At 43.6% G+C, this 21,407-nt stretch overlaps 1 long non-coding RNA gene across 1 annotated transcript in view; it reads right to left on the bottom strand.

Moving 5' to 3' along the window:
* Nucleotides 1–6,281, bottom strand: part of LOC131839262 (uncharacterized) — a 90,967-nt gene extending 84,686 nt beyond the window's left edge. The window contains exon 1 of the long non-coding RNA XR_009356890.1: nucleotides 5,643–6,281. This is a non-coding gene — a long non-coding RNA (uncharacterized LOC131839262). The remainder of the gene's footprint in view (nucleotides 1–5,642) is intronic.
* Between the last annotated feature and the right edge of the window lie 15,126 nt (nucleotides 6,282–21,407).

Here is a 21,407-nt window from a genome sequence, read left to right on the forward strand (position 1 = left end):
TGTTTAAATGTTTTAATGTTTAAATGTTTTCCTTTGACATCCACCAGCTTACACTCTCTTTACTCTCTTTGGCTGGAAATTGGTAATGCATAGCTGCAAGGGAAGCTGGGAAAACTGGTGTTTCCGTTTTCTAATTCCACAGTATGTGAAAACAAGGCAAAACAGGGCTGGAATTGGCTTTTTGATGCCCTAGTGAACTGAAGCTGCCAACCCAAGAGCACTTCAGTCAGTTGCTCTCCTGGCTCCCTTTTCCCCTGATGCCCTTCTCCCTTCATGGACTATGGAAACTTTTCTGTGACTTTCCTGATGCCTAATGGCAGGCATGACTTCTATCAAGCCCCCTTAATCCTTTCTCTCTGCCCCTGCTGTTGTGGCATTTAGCACTTTCTGCCTTGAGTTGTTCCTCTAGTAGAATGCAAACTCATCCCATGAGCACCTCCTATAGCTCCTGGCACATGCAGACATTGTGATGGGAAGAGATCAGGCACCATGACACAGTACATGTGGACGACAAGAGAAAGAAGAGTGGCCCCAGTAATTTGAGGATTGTCAGGGGCAGAAGACTGGTAAAATGGTGGTTATCATCTGTGGTAACAGGACACTGCTGAGCTCTGTTTCAGACTTGTTGAGCATGAGTTGATCACCGAACGCACAAATAGGAATTTGAAACACATTTCTGGTCTTAGGAGAAAAGTTAGATCTGAGTTATAGGTTTGAAACTCACTGCCAAAAAGGAAGATTCAAAGTGGAAATCTACTGATGATTCTACCCACAGTCAGAGAAGACCCCGGGGAAAGAGGAAGGAACGAGCTCCAAAGACCAAGTAAATGTCAAAAGCAAAGCTGGAGAATGGCATAGGTTTGACATCACCAAGATTTTGCCAGGCAGGGAACACCAGCTCTGTGCTTGTCCAAGTGGTCAGTGTGTTCTCATGAAGAACAATGGAGGCCAGACTTGAGCAAGTATTTTCAGTCCAAACTATCATTGCAAGATAACTAAGGATGGAAGCAACAGACGTGCTCCTCTAAAGCAATAAACAAACAAGTGTCTGATTCCCTTACCTGGCAAATGGCAGAACCCCAGCTGAAATTGGCTTAAAACTGGCTTATGTAAAAGAGAACTTACTGGCCCATGAAAGAGCATGGATGGCTTCTGCTTCAGGCATTGCTGGATTCAAGGCCCAAGGAATGTCTTTAAGACCATCTCTCATCTCTCTTCCTTCCTAATTCTCTCTTAATGTTGGATTCATTCTCCCTTAATGCAGATGACTTTCCCCATACATCAAGGAAAACTGACGGAAAACTACTCTAGTGTACAACACCTTTTTTTTTTTTTTAAAGTAGACTCCACACCCAGCTCAGAGCCCAATGTGGGACTTGAACTCACAACCCTGAGATCCTGAAAGCAAGACATAAGCTGAAATCAAGAGTTAGACACTTAACCGACTGAGCCACCCAGGCATCCCAAGTCTACAACATCTTTGCAGCTTGTGATTTCAAGACAGAAGAGAGTTCTATAAGCTCCTCAATGTCAGATCACAAGGAGGAATCTGATGGGCCCTTCTAGGTTTCCTGCCTTTCCCCAAGTCAAGGGAATGAAGTGTGCTGACTGACTGAGCTGAGGTCACACACTCACTTCTCTGAAAGTTGCGGGTCTGAGGGCTCTCCATTAAAAAGTAGTTCTGTTGGCAGAACAGAAAAGTACTAAATGGGCAAAAACAACATAGTCTTCTAAGGCCTGTTACAAATAGGCTTTGACCATTTGGGCCTTGCTTCCTTGTTGGGATTCAGACACACAGAGCCTATTGATAATTCAACAGTGAAGACCTGCTTGACTCACTGCCCTGGCGTCCACTTGCCTGTTTAACTGGTAAACAGCCTCTTTACCTCCCTCCAGGCTTCCAGACAAACTCCAGGAAGAGGAACTAAACGGAGCCTCGGGCTTAGTCAGCCTCAGGCCAGCCAGTCTCAAGGCTTGCTATTGTCAGTAACTGAATTTAGCCCCAGCCTTATAATTACATCCCTTTGAGACTCTACTTGGCTCCTCCCCATGCCTTCCTGAGCTATATCTTGGATTCCTGCTCTACGTACCATTTCCTCTGGGCCTAGGATATTACTTTATTCTCTCCTGGTATAATCCCCTTACTAAGGAGCATGACTAGTCTCCACTCTTTCATTCAATAGCTACCTACCTGTACGAGAGCTGTCTGCAGCCGGATACCGAACTCTGCTAACTTGTCACGCCTTTTTCCTGTTGCCCACTGGCTGGACCACCCCTGTGCTATCTCTGGAGGCTGGTTCAGATTCTGAGTCCCACCCCAATTATGACAGCTACTAACATCCCTAAAGAAGTTCCTCAGTCCCTAAATATATGGAGCAATTGGGGCACATGGAACAGCATTCTTGGAAGCACCCAAACTGTGTTTATTGCCTTGTAAACATTTAAACTTCCCAGTGGAGCCATCAGAAGTGGAAAGAATGTCCTACTCCCCTACTTCATTATCGCACTCTGTCACAGGGCCCTTTAAAGATTTTGTTCTACTGGGTATCAATGGATTGAATCCTTCCTAAATCACACCCTGCCCTTCAGGCCTGAGCCCTTTTGCCATAGAGTTCAGACCCTGTTGTGGGACAGCTACCACCCAGTTCCTTCCATCTCTGTCACATCTCTTTCAAGGGCCTTACACACACACAAAAAATCTCTTCCCTTTTCCTTCAGGAAAAGAGCAAAGAACTCTTGCATATTGGTGCATAGAAACAGACTCAATCAGATCTGCTCCATTAATTTTCTAAACATGCCTGGACATGAACTCCAGCAGAAGAATAGGCCTGGGTTTAGGCTGAAATCTCTGCAAGGAGAAGAGAGGCATGTTAGGAGAAAACTGTTTCCCAATCTCAGTGTACACTATCAAAACATTCTGGGTATGTGCATTGGCTACCTGTCACACATCACTTAACAACCTCTCAGGCCTATCTCCCCCTGCAGGCCCTGCTATGGCACCAAGTTCCATATGGTCTTTGTCCATGGATGTAATCTGATTGTGTCCTCCCTGGGCCCCCCCACATGCCTTTTGCAGCCCCTCCCAGGTATTCTTTTATGCAAAGTGCATTATACTTAGGGAAACCCTCTTAACACTAACACATTCCAACCTAGAAGTCAGGATGCCACTGGGACCACGTTTGACCAATAGATAACCGAAGCAAATGAAGAGGTACTTTCCTCTTACGTCTTCCAGGCAGGCATTATTTTTAAAGATTTATTTATTTATTTTAGAGAGAGAGAGACAGAGACAGAGAGAGAGCACAAGTGGGAGGGGCAGAGGGAGAGGGAGGGAGAATCCCAAGCAGACTCCTGCTGAGGGCCAAGCCTGATGCCGGGCTTGAGCTGAAACCAACAGTCTGACGTTTAGCCAACAGGTGCCCCCAGGCAGGCATTTTTGAGACGCAATTCATAAGGCTCCTGAGATGATTCCAGGGATATAGAACTGAAGTTTTCTACAACAGTGGTCAAACCAATAACACATCCTTGTATTGGTTTTCCCTCCCTCCCTGTCACACGTCCCTTGTTCTCCACTTGTCTTTGGGATCACTTTTCAAATCAAATATCTCAGTTTCAGCTTTTGGGGAAGCTCAAGTTAAGAGATAAGGATGTCACGGCTTCTCGGGAACTGTCTAAAAGAACAAATAAACCTTTGGTACGAAAGATCTAGTTTCAAATTCTATCGAACTGTTAAGACCACAGACAAATTACTAAGCCACTCTGAGGCCCAATTTCCTCATCTTTAAAAAGGGATAACATGATGGACCCCACTGCATTTGTCTAAGTATTTAACTGGGTCATCTGTGTGAGGAGCCAAGCAAGGACAGCCACCACAGGGTTGGTTGCATCCCATCAATATTCATTCTCTTCTTCTCTTTAGTCTCACCTTTTGCTCCTCAGGGCGCTTTTTTTTTTTTTTTTTTTTTTTATCAGAGAGTTGAAGGGTAGAAATGAAAATCGACATAAGAAAGGGATAGCTGTGTGTACAACAGAAAATATTTCAAATGTATATACTTAACAGTACATGGATATAGAATTCCATTAAGCTGAACACTTAAAATTTGTGAACTTTACATAAGTTATATTGTAATAAAAAAAAAAAATTAAAGCACTAGAATATTTAGAGAAGGGATCCATCATTGTTCCAGATGTTTAAATATTTCTATTTAAAATAGAGACACAGGGGTGCCTGGGTGGCTCAGTGGGTTAAAGCCTCTGCCTTCAGCTTAGGTCATGATCCCAAGGGTCCTGGGATCGAGCCCCACATAGGGCTCTCTGCTCCGCAGGGAGCCTGTTCTGCCTGCCTCTCTGACTATAAATAAATAAAATCTTTTAATAAATAAATAAATAAAATAGAGACACTGTGAGATGGACAACTAGAGTCTTCTGTCACAGCAAGAGCTCTTTCCTTTAATAAGTTTTAAGTGAAAATGACTTTATTAACATATAAATATTTAAATCAAATATATGTATTATATATAGATATAAAATACATATTGTATATAATATATAATAGATATAGATAACAAATAGCCAATAAAACATTTTTTACTTAAAATGTGTTAAACAATTCTTTCTCTAATGGAAATATAAGTTTCAAATAACATGTTAACATACATTAATTATATTAATAATAATATGGAAAAATCAATAATAAATACTACAGAAAAATTATATATATATAAATAAACTGGTTACTATATGAGCTACCTTATTTTTAATAAAGGACTTTGAATCTGAACTAGTGAAAAGACACACAAATCACTGGGATTAAATCAAGAGGACAATGTAGCCCCCTCATGCCATTATTTAATTATACTCTGTCTCAGCCAGGAGTAGACACCTAAGGGAGCTCTCAGCATCTATACGGTGAAAATCGCATTCTTGGAACATGGTTCAAATACCAGTGAAATTATGCACAAGCATGGAAACAAGTCTCTAGATGCTGGAGAAACAGAGTCATGGTCTAACAAGCAGAGCAGGGCGGGCAACAACCATGGTAGGAGCTGTGGCCTAGACTACATCCCCCAGGGCTAGGTCAGCCAGGAGCCCCACAGGGGCCTCCCAGATCCCACAATGTGCCAACAGCCCTTGGGCTCCTGACCACACAGGGGGACCAACATGCCGGCAGTGTTAGCCCAAGACACACACCAGCAGTGGTGAGAGAACCACAGATGTGGGTGGGCAGTTCAGTCGGGTCAGACCCCCCCCTCCCTCCCCTATCCCTGCCCCACATGCTGGAGGAGCCTGAGCCCAGGAAAGCCTGGAGAGAGGAGAGAAGCGGTGAATGATAATAAAAGTCAAACTATCTGGACCCAGCTTTTTAAAAGCTCCGAATTTGGGGGTGCCTGGGTGACTCAGTGGGTTAAAGCCTCTGCCTTCAGCTCAGGTCATAATCCCAGAGTCCTGGGATAGAGCCCTGCATCCAGCTCCCCCTGCCCCCCCCCCCCGCCCCCTCCAACCCGCCTTTCTGGCCATGATGGACAAGGGACAAGACTCCTCTCCTCACTTTCTTGCTGATGGACTTGCTGAGAGGCCTAGAGGCGAACGTAGAAAGCGAATGGGAGTTTTTGTCTCCTCCCTTCGGTTAAATTCTAACTCACCTCGCCTCTCCCACTCGGCCGGTCTCGCTGTCTGCCCCAGGCAGTCTCCGCCAGCCAGGCCAGGCCTGATCTTGTTCTCTGAATGTTGGAAGCTGAGACGCCTAAAAGGAAATTCTGCTCTCGTTCCAAAGTCGCTTCATCTTCATGGGGAAAAATTTTTTTTCAGGGAAAGGTAAATGCAGCCAATCTGAGAAATCTTGGTTGATTATTTACTATTTACGACCTAACCTTCGAAAGACTCCACTGGAAAATGGAGGGCAAGTATTTATACAGTTCACAGCCCAGGGAAGTTCTTTTCCCCTGCGTGATCACCTGGACTAAGGCAGGTAGCTTAAGGTTCCATTCAAAGAGGCCAATTCTGCGACCCCCTCCATTTTCCAAAATGCCTCCCAGTGGCTCCCAAAGCTGAAGGCGGGCGGTTTTTACATGATTTCTGAATTACTGATGGAGCTTGGCAAACTAGCTTCCCCTATGCCCATGATGATCCCTGGCTAATCTGTCAGCACAAAAGGGAAGCTGTCAACAGAGGACTAATGAAGACTTACTACAAAAGAAAACTTTCTCGAAGTGAACTACCAAAATGGAATTATGACTTTTATATATATATATATATATTTTAAGATTTTATTTATTTATCAGAGAGAGAGAGAGAGTGAGAGTGAGCACAGGCAGACAGAATGGCAGGCAGAGGCAGAGGGAGAAGCAGGCTCCCTGATGAGCAAGGAGCCCAATGTGGGACTCGATCCCGGACGCTGGGATCATGACCTGAGCCGAAGGCCGCTGCTTAACCAACTGAGCCACCCAGGCGTATCATGACTTTTAATGTTTGGGAGGATGGTTCTCCAGTTTTGCAGCACCTTTTCCCAGGACTTGACTTTTCAGGCCCAGCCTCTGTGCAGATAAGAACTGCTCCATGTTAGAAATACTATTATTATTACTCATCTAAAGCAATTACTCAAAATACCTAAATGCTGTTTGAAAAAAGTCAGGCAATAACACACTGTAAAAACTCATGCTACAGACTGTTATTTCAAAGGGTAGAGGGAACATCATCCATCCCTCTTAGGGTCCTTAAAAGATATAGTAAGTAAAGGGTGCCTGGGAGACTCAGCAGGTTAAGCTCCTGCCTTTGGCTCCGGTCATAATCCTAGGGTCCTAGGAACCAGCCCCGCATTGGGCCCCCTGCTCAGCAGGGGACCTCTTTCTCTTTCTCCCTCTGCTGCTCCTTCTGCCTATTCTCTCTTTGTCAAAGAAATAAATAAAATCTTTTTTAAAAAAATACAGTAAGTAAAAGTAGAGTGGTTCATGTTACATTAAAGGCAAAACCTAAGGTGATACGGTAAACAGACTTCACTAAAGCACACTCTTTATTTTGACTGTGTCAGTTAGGAATAGCAATTGGATGCAAACAACAGGAACTAGGAGGGGCTAAAGCAAATCAGTGGTTTATTCTCACATATAAAGAAAGTCTGAAGGTATCGGAGTTTTAGAGACCCAAGTTCTATCTTTCTTTTTGCCATCCTTAACCTCATGATCCAACACAGCGGCTGAAATCTCAGCCATGCCATCCATGTCCCAGGAAAGAAGAGAACGGAGGAAAAAGACAAAAGGAGTATCCACCCACAGAGTTGCCAGATTTGGCCAATAAAATGGCTATACATTATGTGAATATACTTATATTAAAAATTATTCTTTGTCTATCTGGAATTCAAATTTAACCCGGGCATACTGCATTTTATTGGGCAACCCTGTCCATCTCCCAAGAGCTCCTTAGATCATTGGCCATCCCCGCCGCAAGGAAGGCTGGGAAGTGTAGTCTTTTAACCAGACATATTGCCACATTAGAGTCCGTTCATTAAGGAGAAATAGAAAATAAATATAATGTAGGGAGCTAACAGTCTTTGCAGGAGTGAAGGTGAGTCTGAGGAAAGGATATCCATGCTCCACACCCTCTGTGAAGCATTTCTTTTCTTTTTTTTTTTTTTAAAGATTTTATTTATTTATTTGACAGACAGAGATCACAAGTAGGCGGAGAGGCAGGCAGATAGAGAGGGGGAAGCAGGCTCCCCGCAGAGCCCAGAGCCCGATGTGGGGCTCGATCCCAGGACCCTGGGATCATGACCTGAGCCGAAGGCAGAGGCTTTAACCCACTGAGCCACCCAGGCGCCCCAAAGCATTTCTTGACTGCAACACGTCATGGTCACTCTGGCCTCTGAAAACATTCAGCTCTTCTGATCTCAGTTTTGGACACAAAGTATGATTTTTAATTTTACTTCTTAATTTTTTTTTTAGTAATCGCTACACCCAATGTGAGGCTTGAACTCACAACCCCAAGATCAAGCGTCCCACACTTTTCTGACTAAACCAGCCAGGTGCCCCACAAAGTGTGATTTTTAATAAACATATATAAGAATTGATATATTCAGGGAGCTGTTGTCTTCAAAGAAGTCTGACACTCACAATACTGCCACCCTTCAAAGTAGTTCAGCGATTTAGATCCTAATGAAGCCCAAGTCTTCCCTTATAAGGGATCCTGGAAGCTGCACTCAGACAGGACGAGGGATGCCTTTGAAATTTGTTGTCTCTGAGTGGAAATATTCACTAAATTCCATTCTACATCAAACTTAACACCATTCCTTCCCAGAACTTCCTCCCACTCTTGTAAGAACACAAGATTATCTTATAGAATGTCAACAGCTCTAGCCACTGGGGACAGGTCTAACAAAGCAGCTGGTTTAGGAAACTGGCTTTGGAGAGCTCAATGGCCTCTCATAACCCAATCAGCTGTGGCCTGATCAGTCTCATTAAAACAGGGTTTATACCGTGATGCCTCCTAAAATGAAGATAGGGAACAATGAAAGAAAACAACCCCGAATTAAAACTCTTTCCATGTTTCCCCTGAAAAATTCTTAATTTGGGGGTTCCTTTTGCCCGATGGTGACCGCTCACAGTTTATCTCCACTATAAACCATGCTTGCAAGCTTGTTCCCTGGCTCTGACCTGGACAAATTCAGGATGTTTACATTATAAAGATCAGTCTCTACTGGCAAATGATGCTTAAACACAGCCAGCCTCTCTGCAGGTTCCCTCCCAGGGTTCACTGTGTGGCCACTGTGTGGCCAAAAGTAAGGATAGAATAATTTTTCTAAGATTGACTCTTAATAACCATGTCCACGGTTCAGTGCCTTTCCTGGATGGTGTCTGGGTGCACGGCTCCACGCAGGTGCTGATAACAGTAAGCGCGTTCCCTGCTCCCCGGACACATTCCGCCTGTCGTGAGCGCGTTCCGCTCTGGGTTTTATCATATGCTCCTTCGTTATTTATACTGCTTTCAGTCAGCTACTTGATACTTCATAAAATTTGCCTCTAAGCTGTCCTGTAGGGCAAAACGACCTATCCAAGGGGAACGCCGTTCCAACTTTATAACCTCTGACGATTGCCCAATAGTCCTCTGTAAAGGTTGCAGGACTGGAGCGAGCGAAAGTCCAGGCCACTTGCTGGCATTTAACGGCAGCGGGTGCGTTAGTGTAAATAGAATTAGATCCCCTGCTTTGGGGGAGTCCTTTCCAGCCGATCTCTCCCAGGGGGCAGTGAGTGTAGACGGCATGAGCCATGTGGAAATTCGGCCTCTGCTCAAGGTCAGAACAAACAGGGCACGTCAGTGATGATTTTACCAATCTCTCGCTTATTTCCGAAAGCAAGAAGAGAATGTAATAGCGGCAAGAATGGATCTATGGGATGGAAATAATGAGCCCTTTATAACCCAAAATGACGCTGCCAGGAAAAACAAACAAACAAAAAAAAATAGGACATTTTATCAGAGGCCGCCGCTGCCCAAGGCTAGTGGGGCACAAGGTACTGAGTGTTCAGCTCCGTGGGCCAAGAGCTACAGTAAGTCCTGCCCCCTGCGCGGCTTCTCTCCTGTCAGCCGGATCAAGCAGCCTTAACCACCTGGTGGAGAAGAGCTTTAGTGTTTTCTAAGTATGTGCTGGGTGGATGCTTCACATTTTTGATAAAGATGTGGAGTCATGTTGCAACACTTAGGGAGGGCCTCTCTGCGTCAGCGTTGCGCAATTCGGGAGGCACCGGGCCCCGCGCATCAGCGGGGCGCTGCGAACACACGGCTTATGCAATGCACCATCGGGCCAGTCCAGGTTTCTCCTCCCAGCCTCCGGAGGAATTTTCAGGCTCCGAACTTGGTCGTGGTTTCCGCAGTTCTTTGCCCTAGTCCTTTGCGCGGAGTGGCTCAGTGGTCAGCAGCTGCCAGCGAGGTAGAGAAAACGGCCACCTCTGGCAGGGGCGCCAGGGAGGCTGGCTCTGGTCTCCAGAGGGCCCTGGCCTGCCGCACAACACCCTACAGGGAGGGCGGGTGAGGGCTTTTCATCTGAGGGAGTCTAGGCCAGAAGGTGGAACTAGGGCGTGACGACAAGGAAACGGAGTCTCCCCCCAAGTCAGGCGTCCTACTTATCGCGGGAGCACCGCTGAATGCTGTGCTCACAGCTCCTTTGTCTGGTGATGGGAAATTTGGCGCTGTGCTCTCCTCCTCCGCTCACCTGGAGCCCTTGGAAAGTAGGTCGGCTGCTTGTCTGATGCCCTGTCACCTGCAATCACTGTACTCGTGCCTGCCTCCCTGCTCGGCTTCTGTTTCCTTCCAGACATCCATTCACTCCACAAAGCCGGTGAGCACCTGCTATGTGCCAGGCGCAGTGCCAAGCGCTGGCCACCAGCAGGGCTTTCACAACACCTGGTGGCCCCCTGGGGCACGCTGGGCTCATCCTACTGGGGCCTCGTCTCCTGTGTGCCTCTTAGCCCTCCCCCGTCCGGGAATCATCCCTCCCCTCCACTCCCCTCCCATGCCTCCCCCATCTCCTCCCTTTGGGGAGCGAAACTATTTCTTGATCATTGTGATCATGGTAACCTGACAAATGATTCTCCCAAAGTGTCGTTTTTGGTAATCACTGATTCCTCTCAGGAGATTTTCCACAGTCAAAAGGGATAGTTTGAAGAAACCACACCTTCCATGAAACGAACAATGGGCCGGTGGAGGAATGTGGAACAAGGGAGCACCGGGGCAGAATACTGTATGAGCAGATTCTTTCCAAGTCAGCCAGGGTCGGGTTGCCTTGTTCACACCTTCCCTTATTACACAGGTGATCACTGAGCTGTGAGCCCAGTGTTCAAGGGAACAAATTCTGCAGCTGGAGTGCCTGGGTTCAAATTCTGGCTCTGCACATTCAAATCTTAGGAAAGTTATTTATTTGATCTTGTTCCTTAGTTTCCTCATGAAAAGAGATTAACATAAATTAGTATGTATGACAGTTTCATCATACTGGCATGCATAATAAACACACTATTAATACTAACTTTGACTTTTCTTGAGGCCAACTCTACCCTTTTCACCTTTTTAAAAAAAGATTTATTTATTGGGGGCACCTGGGTGGCTCAGTGGGTTAAACCCTCTGTGTTCGGCTCAGGTCATGATCCCAGAGTCCTGGGACCGAGCCCCACATTGGGCTCTCTGCTCAACAGGGAGCCTGCTTCCTCCTCTCTCTCTCTGCCTGCCTCTCTGCCTACTTATGATCTCTGTCAAACAGATAAATAAAATCTTAAAAAAAAAAAAAAAAAAGATTTATTTACTTGAGAAAGAAAGAGAGAGCAGGGGAAGAGCAGAGGGCAAGGGAGAGAGAGAATCCTGAGCAGACTCCCAGTTGAGGGTGGAGCCCAATGCTGGGCTCGATCCCACGACCCTGAGATCGTGACCTGAGCTGAAACCAAGAGTCGGATGCTTAACTGGCTGAGCCACCAGGTATCCCTCCTTTCTATTTATAGTCAGATTCTTATATGAGCTGGTGCACTTTAAAGAGACGACTGCTTTTTCTAGGCTCCAGTTTCCTCATCTGCAAAATAGGAAGTAGTGACTGAATGAGGATGTGGGGGCTGAGGACCAGTCAGGTGACCAGGTTCTGCCCTATGGGCTCCATTGCCTTCCTGACCTTGGACAACTCACTTAACCTCACTGCAACCCAGATATGGAACTTGCCTGCATTTTCCACACTCAGGTCTTTCAAAGAACACCAGTGGAATTATTACCACATGCCTGAACCACTTCTTTAGACATACTTATTTGATATTTTCCTTTAGATAATCTTTAAATCAATTCACTTTCATATGTAACTGTGCAGTAAGCGTTAATATCCTTATACACAAGGGTTTGCTATGCTAGTTATAGACTTTTCTAATGTGCATTAAAGTAATTACTTAATGAAGTTTCAAAATGTTCGTATACTATCCAAGCCATCGTGCAGGCTACCAATGATGTACACATACCATTTTAGGAAAATCTGGATTAAATATTCACTATGGATCCAGCCAGCTCTAAAAACCTGTTCCTGTTATATGATTTTCATGTGGTTATTTAACTTTGGACGTGTTTCTTTATATCATTTACCTCCTTGAAGGCACAGAGGAACACTATGGTTTATACCTCTTCAGGAACTAGCACGTAGAAGAATGCTTAGTAAATGTTTAATTTTAAATCATAAATGCATACGGAAGCATGCATACATATACACAATTACATGTCTTCTACGAACCAGCAACCCAATACCAAAAATGTTTATTTTTTTTTCCCCCACATTGTTATCATTATGTTCCTTGGGAGGTTGTTCACTAACTGAAGAAAACGTATGGAATTCCAGGCCGTGTGACGCTGGAGAAATGTTAGCTGCTTTGACTGTCTTCTCTCTTCCCATGTCCTTTGCTAGCAGGTAGCATTTGTCTGTGTGAAAAGTCTAAGGAGCATAGCCTTGGCTCTTGTTGGGCCAGAACAATTGCTGTCCTCACCATCAACCCTAAAAGAGTCCATTCCCAGGACTAGAAACAGCTGATCCAAGAAAGAAATTTCACTTCTAAATGCTAGTATTGAAGATGTCTCAAGGAATTGCCTGGAGATTTACTGAAAGTTCTTCAGAAAAACAAAAAAAAAAGGTTTTTTTTTTAAAGATTTTTATTTATTTATTTGACACAGAGAGAGAGAGCACAAGCAGGGGGAGAAGGAGGCAGAAGGAGAGGGAGAAGCAGGCTCCCCAAGGAGCAGGGAGCCCGATGCCAGGCTCCATCCCAGGACCCTGAGATCATGACCTGAGCTAAAGACAGACCCTTAAACAGGTGAGCCACGCACATGCGCCCCTACCCCCATATCATGGCACAATTCTGGGTTTGTAGCTGGAGCAATTTCTCTACCCATCAACATTTACTAAGCACCTTTTTGAGCCCCTATTGGGGTCAGAAGTCTGAATAAGACAATGAGATTGGGAAAAGAGCGTAGGCTCTGAGGGCCTTGAAGGCAAGGAAGCGGTCTTGTTCTTCCTCGCATCCCCTGGGGCCTTAGCGAACCACACACGTGTGCTAGCTACCCATTCAGTATTCACTCCATCAGTGAACAAACGAATGAATGAAGACAGCAGTCTAGGACTTAAGGAGCCCAACGCAACCTGTTGGAGAAGAGAGAAGATAAGACAGATGAAGTGTTAATTAACAATAAGCCTAACGTTACAAGAGATAACACAGGCTCTTAAAAGTTAAGTGAAGAAGTCCTGTCAGAAACCTCCCCCAAAGCACAGAGCGTTGATTCAGCAGCAGGTCTCACAGAAAAATGTGTGCTGGCCGTTCTTCTGTACTTAACCACTTTTCCGCCCAGGAGACCAGCTTCAGAGGGAAGTCGCTAGGTTGCTGTCACGTGACTGGTTTCTAAAGGCCACCGAGTTTATCAGCTCCTGGGAGTGAGGGGGGGGGCGGTTATTGGCTCCTGCAAAGAAACCCATGGGTGTTTATCTTCCCAAGCATTCTGCATTCATCCACAGGCAAAGAAACGGCAATGATGAGTCTGATGAGTCTTTGGGAGGTGTGGAAGCGGCATATAGGAGAAGTTAGGAGGCTTTCATTAATGTTTTGTTAGACCATATGTCAGGGTGACTCCTCGGGAGAAGCTCTGGGCTCCTTACACAGCTCTCTCTAGGATTCCCGACTGTCAGCATACACACAGCAGCCCAAACCAGAGCTCCTTATTATTCATTAGTTAACTGAAATACTTTTCCCCAATATACGCTTAAGGGAAAGATGCCTTCTTCTGTAGTGTTGGAAGCCATTTTTAGCCTGTGAATCAGGCTGTAGATTTTAATCTGTTTCAATGGGCACTGTTCTCACCAGCCATAAAGCCTTAATTAATAGGTTTTTCAAAAAGGTATTTCTATTCAAATTATTTTTTGAAAAATGATTTGTGTATATGGCCAATAAAAATTTCACAGTGCAAAACAGTTTGAAGGTAGAAAGTAAGTTTGCAATCACCTCTGAAGCCCAGTCTTTTTCATAGAGGCATCCACTATTAAATTTCTTGGATATCCTTCCAGAAATATTCTATGTACGTACAAGCCACATGCCTATATGCACACCCCCTTTGCTTGCACATCCCCCTCTGTTCCTTAGTGAAACTAAACAAGATATTGCAGAGTTTATTGTAAATCCAATAGTTAGATTTACCTATTTCATTGCACAGATATCCCAAAATTTACCCAGCCACCTACTTATAGGCAAATAAGTGGTTTCTGATAGTTTTGGTCCCACAAACATATTTTTGCACATATGTATGGACAGAACTATGAATCAGGGCCTTAAAGTAGAATTGCAAAGTCCAAGGATATGTAAACTTCAATTCTGCTAGACATTGTTAAATAGTGACACTTAACTTTGGCTGGGAACTGACAAAAGTAAGATATTTGTTCATGCCAGAAACAAGAGTAAAGAGAGTATTTAAACTTTAATGCCTCGGGGAAGCAGTGCATTTATTTATGAAACTCATTTACCAATGTCTTACCCACCTAAGCACGTACACGCCTGCACACATGCATACACATACAGATATTATTGTGAATCTATTCAAAATATACTGTGACAACAACTTTCTAAATGAGGAACTTACCAGAAGTTCCTTACCAGCAAACTGCGTGAGTGTTGCAATGGAGTTAGCTCACTAATACCGCACATTCTCCACTTAGCTTTTGCTGTATTTACTACCCTTTATGGCCCTGGTCATTTAGCAACACTCAATGCCTTATTTTTCTTTTGTTAACCAAACATCTGTTTATGACCTTGCTTCCTCCCTTCCTCCTCTGAAACACAGGCACATCACGTCTTCTCTCCATGGTTTCCTCGCAAAAGTAATCAGTCTTAAACTGTCAGGTGAGGCCAATTATAGATGCACCCATGAAAAGGACTCTATCACCATGGAACTTAGATTTATTTAATTCTCTGTTACCTGTGGGGTGAGTCGGTGAACAACAGTCCCGTATTCTGGTCAGCTGCCACTTCCTTCACTGGCTTCTTCTATTTAAAAGGTAAAGAGACCCAAAACATTCTCCTGTTTCTTTAGTGTTTACCCAACTCGCACTCTGTGCTACAATCCCCAGCTGGGGCTCCTTTCCTATTTACTCTTGTAACATGAGAAACCATGTGGAGGTTTTGTGTTTGTTTTGTAACAAGCTGTGACCATTGTCTTTTCTCTGTCCCTGACCACAGACACAGAAACTTCCTGGCTACTACTGAAAATCTACATGTGACTAGGTCAAAACCGAATGAAGTCATTTTGTTTCTACTGGTAACAACCCATTCGATACATGTTCTGCTTACATTTAGAATGGGTTGTAAATTTTAAAAAACGGCTTAAAAGCCTTACTTCAAATGGTTTTGGGCTCCATGGCTCCATGAAATGATTTCTCTAATATGAGTAACCAAACAGCTTCATTTTTACATTTAAGCTTGGACTCAGTCTCGAGGATTGTGGATGGGGGGTTGGGGGTAGATTTAAACCCTGCAAGGAAGCAATTTCAATATCCTCCCTTATGCCGTGAGCCTTTTAAGCTCCTTAGTCCAGATAGCCCTGCTCTCTCGGAAAGCAATGACAAAAACTGATCTTCTGTATGAAAATAAAAGTAAAAGTAAGAGACCCACAGCGCAATGTTGACACTTTGTTAGCAAAATTCCCGATCCATCCTATCTGGTCACCTGTCCACACAGGGGTTCTGAATCTGGTACCACTACTCTTCGTCCTGCCATAGGGTGTCACCAGAAAGTAGGACCCCAGGGACTTGGGAAAGGAGATCAAGACAAGGGGGCCACCACACTATTCCAGACCAGGCTACAGAAATCTTTAGGAAAACCCAAAACACAACAGCTGACCAAATGCTCTACACAATGGAGTGGTTTCAAAATCAGTAAAGACAATTGCCCCACTTTGCCCTTCACCAAAGACACACCTTTGGCAATGGACATCTTCATTGCATTCTATCATTTTTATTCAACAAGCACGTATTAGGCATGTTTTAGGTGCCAGGCTTTCTGCTAGGTGCTGTACAAAGACTAAAAAGTCAACTCTGCCCCATAATGGGCAGCCATTAAATATTATGGAATGAATGAGTGAATAAATGCAGGAATGAAGGATACAATTTCAATAAATCAGGTTACAGGAGGGGAATAAAAAAAACAGATAAACAAGTGGTATGTACAGAATACAGTGTTACAAGCAAGCCCGGGGAGTAGAGCAAGGCCTCAGCCTTGAGGTGACCAGTGAATGGATAATGGCCAGATACAGAGGGAAGAAGAGGTCTTTGAAGTCGGCAAGTGAGCAAGCATAGCGTACCCAAAGGCTTAAAGCAGAGATTAACAAACTACAACCCTCAGATCAGATCTAGCGCGCCACTTGTTTTTGTAAATAAAGCTTTATCTGAACACAGCCATGCCTGGTCACTTACCTTTTGTCTCTGGTTGTTCACATTACAACAGTGGCACTAAGTAGTTGCAACAGAGACCAAAATACCCAGAAAACCTAAGATATTTACTATACATCAGGGGCCTGTAGGAAAGCTGAGGTCAACTGTGGGAACTAAGCAATCCTAAAAGGGGGCTCAGTAAGAGATGGGACAGGAGGGACCAGACCCCGAAGGTTCTTCTATGCCATATTAAGAAGTTTGGTCTTGGTCTTCCAGAAATGGGTAACAAGAGCAGTTTTCCATTTAGAAATGTTTCTTAAGTGTCAGGATAGATCAGGGAGATGCAAGATGGCAGCTGAGACCAACTCTCCAAAACTTCCATCTCTTGACAAATTCCTTGATTCAACAAACATCAGGAAGTTTAATGTTTGCTGTGCATCTTGCTATAGGCTTGGGAAACAGAACGTGGCAGACAGAGTCACTCATTCAATGTTTATTGATGAAAGGAATTAAGGAAGGAATATAGACAATATTTTAATAGCATCATTATCTGAAGCTTTCCTGAATAGGTTGCTTCTGCTCTGAAACAACTAGCTAAGATTTCTACCCGTCTCCAGTTTCTATACCAGGAGAACCTGAGATCCAGGCTTGAGGAGGTTAAAAGTGAAACACAAACTAGAGAGAAATTCCTTCCTTCATCTCTGGTGCCAACATCATCAAATACCAGTCACTGGCCAAACCTGTGTTTATTCTGTGCCCCGTGGCCTAATGAGAGGGGGTGAGACAAGAAGCAGCTCAGCTAATAACTGTCATAAAAATAATATCTCTTGGTTCCATGTGGCATCTTTGGTTGGAAGATCTTGAATCATTTTTCTTCTCTCATGTAACTATTATTTCCATTTTATTTCCACTAAAGGAAAAGCCAAAGCATAGGGAGAGGTTGTGACTTGCTTAAGGTCACGGAGCAAACCAGAATAGCAGTTTTTAAGTGCTGGGAAGAGAGTTTCAGGGTATGTGAAATCCAGTTTCCTTCCCCATCTGGAATGGGCCAGGTTCGTGGCTCACCAAGAAACACAGCATTATCCAAGCTGGGTGTCTCTTAAAAAGGAGTCATGCTAAAGGAGAGTCAGGGAACAAGGGGCTGTGTCAGTGCATGTTTTCACTAGTCACTTTGTCCCTGCCCATTGAATTTCAACACCTGTGACTAAAGTCCATTACAGGTGAAGAAGAGCCTCTTCAAAGGTCCAGCCTGTGGAAATGGAAGGTCCTGGCTTGGGGGTGTCTGTCCTTTCTGATTATCCCCCAGCTGCCACTGCCCAAGAAATCCAAGACTTCCTTGTTCATGTATTCGCCGGAAGCCTATGCCAAGGGTAGCCACAGGCTGCTCTCCAATAACCCGGTAGTCACCTTCTGTCCCAACATAAATACTAATAAATGTTCCTTTCACTTTAAAAAGTGCCCCGGGGGGCGCCTGGGTGGCTCAGTGAGTTAAGCCGCTGCCTTCGGCTCAGGTCATGTTCTCAGGGTCCTGGGATCGAGCCCCGCATCGGGCTCTCTGCTCTGCGGGGAGCCTGCTTCCTCCTCTCTCTCTCTCTGCCTGCCTGTCTGCCTGCTTGTGATCTCTGTCTGTCAAATAAATAAAATCTTTTTAAAAATAAATAAATAAATAAAATAAAAAGTGCCCCGGTTTTGGACCATAAATTAATTGTGTGATCATTCCAGCTCTGAAAAATCAGGAGGCTTCTACACTCAGTCCAAAAGCCTTCAGACACTTCCTCTAATCAGGTTTAGTCTAACTCAGACACTTTTGTTTTTTTAGATCCAGGATTTTTTAAAAGCTTTAATTCCAGTATAACAAACACAGTGTTGTATTAGTTTCAGGTATATAACATAGTGATTCAGCAATTCTATACATTACTCAGGACTCATCATGATAAGTGTACTCTTAATGCCCTTCACCTGTTTTGCCCAATCCCCAAGCACCTCCCCTATAAGTTTGTTCTCTATAGTTGAGTCTGTTTTTTGGTTTGCTTCTTTTTTTCTTTGTTCGTTTCTTTTGTTTCTTAAACTCCACATATGAGTGACATCATATGGTATTTGTCTTTCTCCAACTGACTGATTTTCCTTAGCAGTTTATAACCTCTAGATCCATTCATGTTGTTGCAAATGGCAAGATTTCACTCCTTTTTATAGCTGAATAATATTCCACTCTGTGTGTGTGTGTGTGTGTGTGTGTGTGTGTGTGTGTGTGTATATACATATATATATATATATACCACATCTTCTTTATCCAGTCATCTATCATGGACATTTGGGTTGCCTCTATAACATGGCTATTGTAGATAATGCTGCAATTAACATAGTGGTGCATAGATCCCTTCAAATTAGTGTTTTTGTATTCTTTCGGTAAATACCTGGTAGTGGAATTTCCAGATCATATGATAATTCTATTTTAAGTTTTTTGAGGACCCTCCATACTATTTTCCACAGTGGCTACAATGGGATTGTATTCCCACCAACAATAGGCAAGGGCTGTGCTCGCTTCGGCAGCACACATGCTAAAAACAGCGGCAAGGGTTCCTGTTTCTCCATATCCTCACCAACACTTTCTTGTGTTTTTTTATTTTAGCCATTCTGACATGTGTGAGGAGATACCTCATGATGGTTTTGATTTGCATTTTCCTGCTGATGAGAGATGTCGAGCATCTTCTTTTGAGTCAGTTGCCATCTGCATATCTTCTTTGGAGAAATGTCTGTTCATGTCTTCTCATTTTTCGAATTGTGTTATTTGCTTTTTTAGCATTTAGTTGTATCTGTTCTTTATATATTTTGGATACTAAGCCTTTATCAGGTATATAATTTGCAAATATCTTCCCCCATTCCATAGGTCATCCTTTAGTTTTGTTGGTGAGTAATGAAGTTTTTATTTTGATCTAGTCCCAGTAGTTTATTTTTGCTTTTATTCTCCTTGTCTCAGGAGACATAATCTAGAAAAATGCTGTTATGGCTGATATCCCAGACATTACTGCTTGGGGTCTCTTCTAGGGTTATTATTGTTTCAGATCTCACATTGAGGTCTTTAATCCATTTTGAGTTTATTTTTGTGCATGGTGTAAGAAAATGGTCCAGTTTCTTCCTTCCTTTCTTTTATCTTTTCTTTCTTTCTTTTTTTTTTTTTTTTTTTTTGCATGTAGCTATCCAGTTTTCCCAACAACATTTGTTGAAGAGACATTTGTTAAAGAATATCCTCACTGGATATTCTTTCCTGTTTTGTCAAAGATTAACTGACCATATAATTGTTGGCTTATTTCTGGGCTCTCTATCCTGTTCTATTGATCTGTGTGCCAATATTTGTGCCAGTACCATATTGTTTGGATTACTTTTTTAAAAAGATTTTATTTTTTATTTGATAGAGAGAGAGATCACAAGTAGGCAGAGAGGCAGATAGAGAGAAAGGGGGAAGCAGGCTCCCTGCTGAACAAGGAGCCCAATGCGGGGCTTGACCCCAGGACCCTAAGATCATGACCTGAGCCGAAGGCAGAGGCTTAACCCACTGAGCCGCCCAGGCACCCCCTGTTTGGATTACTATAGCTATGTAGTATATATTTTTATTTAACTTCTATTTAAATTCCAGTTAGTTAACAGTGTAATAGTAGTTTCAGTTGTACAGTTTCATGATTCAACACTTAACATACAACACCCAGTGCTTATCACAAGTGCCCTTCTTAATCCCCGTCACCTCTTTCACCCATCCCTTTCCCCCTTCCTTCAGGTAAGCATCAGTTTGTTCTCTGTAGTTAAGAGTCTGTTTCTTGGTTTGTCTCTCTCTCTCTCTTTTTTCCCCTATGCGCGTTTGTTTTGTTTCTTAAATAACACAAATGTATGAAATTATATATTTGTCTTTTTCTGACTGATTGACTTATTTTGCTTAGCATAATACTCTCTAGGTCTACCCGTATCATTGCAAATGGCAAGATTTCATTCTATTTTTATGGCTAAGTAACACTCCATCGTATATGAACACCACATACTCTTCATACTCTTTACCCACGATCAATCAATGGATAGTTGAGCTGTTTCCACAATTTGGCTATTGTACATAATACGGCTATACACATTGGGGTGCTTGTATCCCTTCAAATTAGGATATCTTGAAATCTGGGATTGTGATACTTCCAATTTCGATCTTCTTTTTCAAGGTTGCTCTGGATATATGGGGGTCTTTTGTGGTTCCATACAAATTTTAGGATTAATGCATGTACTTCAGAAGATTGTTGTGAACATCAAATGAGCTTATTACATTGCCTGGCACATAGCAAATACATGCAAATGGTTGGTGATTATCACTATCATGACGTTACCATTATTGTCATGGGCCTTAGAGACGGGAGCAAGAACAGGCAGCATCAGCAATCTAGCTGACCTCCAGCAGCACTAATACAAAAAATACCTCTGATCTCTCAAGCACACAGACAAAAAAGTCGCTTGCAGGCGTGTGGACAAGAAATGTCTCTGTTAGCAGCCAATGAAGACAGTTCTTCAAAGCACTTGTCAGATCCCAGAAGCACAGAGAAATGAAATTCTACTTGAGAGCAAGCTCTTTCTGTCTTGGAAGGCTGGCCTGGGTTCCTTCCTGGATAAGGGACTCCATCCATAGTGTGTAATGTATCTCCTGGAATTGTGGGCTTCTCTGAATGACAAAGCACAACACTTCAGGAATGTCATTATTTCACAGGAACCCAGTTTCTGCTAAGAAATCAAAGCCATTCCTAAAATCAGCTGATCACAGGGGTACAAGTCCAGAAGCAGCTCTGGGAAATGTAACTTTCCATCGCCTAACTGAACGGCCTGCCAAGATCAGACCCAGATGGGACTTACCTGGAGTTCTTTTAAGCCACAGATCCATCCCACCGCAACCCAACTCTGCTCCGAGTCTGCAGATATAGAGTATAAGGCAGTGAAAAGGAAAACAAAACAATAGCCAGTGAGTCTTGGAGTCAAG

The sequence above is a fragment of the Mustela lutreola genome, chromosome 8 (assembly GCF_030435805.1).
Source record: "Mustela lutreola isolate mMusLut2 chromosome 8, mMusLut2.pri, whole genome shotgun sequence".
Lineage (NCBI taxonomy): Eukaryota > Metazoa > Chordata > Mammalia > Carnivora > Mustelidae > Mustela > Mustela lutreola.